Consider the following 1,112-nt stretch of genomic DNA (forward strand, 5'->3'; position numbering starts at 1 on the left):
CCCCCCACCCCACCCCCAAAAAAATTTAAGTTTGTTTTTTAAAAATATTTTCAATTTCAAAAATTATTTTCTACCCTAGTAAAAATAAAAGATATTTCTCAAAAAAAAAAATCATTCATAAATCAAACAGTAATTTTTTTTTCCGGAAAATATTTTCTACTCACCAACCAAACATGAGAAAACAAGTCAAAAATCAACTTGTTTTCCAGGAAAACATTTTCCTTCATACCAAACACACCCTAAAAGTAAAAAAAAAATTGAAATTTAACCGACCGTACCGATACCATAGAGAAACCGATATGATTGGGATGGTTTTAAAAAATTTAATTTTTGTTACATATTATAAAATACCCAAAAAATTGGAATGATATAATTTTTAAAAAATAATCGATCGAACCGTATCATTGACACCCCTAATTAAAAGAGGATCAAATATTTGGAAATTTGGCATAATCCATTGACTGACGTGTACCGGACACATAGGTACCAAATGCAGCTAAAAGAGGATCAAATATTTGGAAATTTGGCATAATCCAATAAGTGATGTGTAAATTAACAGTCGCGAATTTGGAAACGGATATTCTAATATTCCATTAGGAGTTAAAAAGAAAAAAAAACCTAGTACATAATAGGGAACACTACATCATAATTGAGTTCCATTTATCAACAAACTACTTTTAGCCCTATCAATTTGTTTTTGAATTTTACCAACATGGGTTATGATGCATTGATAGAAGTATTTCGTCCTTAATCAGATGTTTCGTGTTCGAGTCCTGGATATGAAGAAAATCTTATTAGGAGCACCATCTCCAAATGAGCCCTGCAGTGCGCGATCTAAATTTAATCAGGGCACCAATATGGGCTTCGAACACCGAATGAAAAATAAATAAAAAAAATTGTTTTCTGATTTTAACTCGACACAAAAAAATAAATAAAAAAAAAACATTTTTTCCCAAAGTGGAGCAAATTAAAAGGAGGGATTACATAATGTAACCTTTTTTTTATTTTTATACAACCACCAACCTCACCAAATTATTTATTGGGATGAATTGATTTATAAGTAATTTTTCATTTTATATTATTTTAAAATATAAAACGAAATGTTTGGACGC

Source organism: Solanum stenotomum, chromosome 1 (genome assembly GCF_019186545.1).
Source record: "Solanum stenotomum isolate F172 chromosome 1, ASM1918654v1, whole genome shotgun sequence".
NCBI classification, from domain to species: Eukaryota; Viridiplantae; Streptophyta; class Magnoliopsida; order Solanales; family Solanaceae; genus Solanum; species Solanum stenotomum.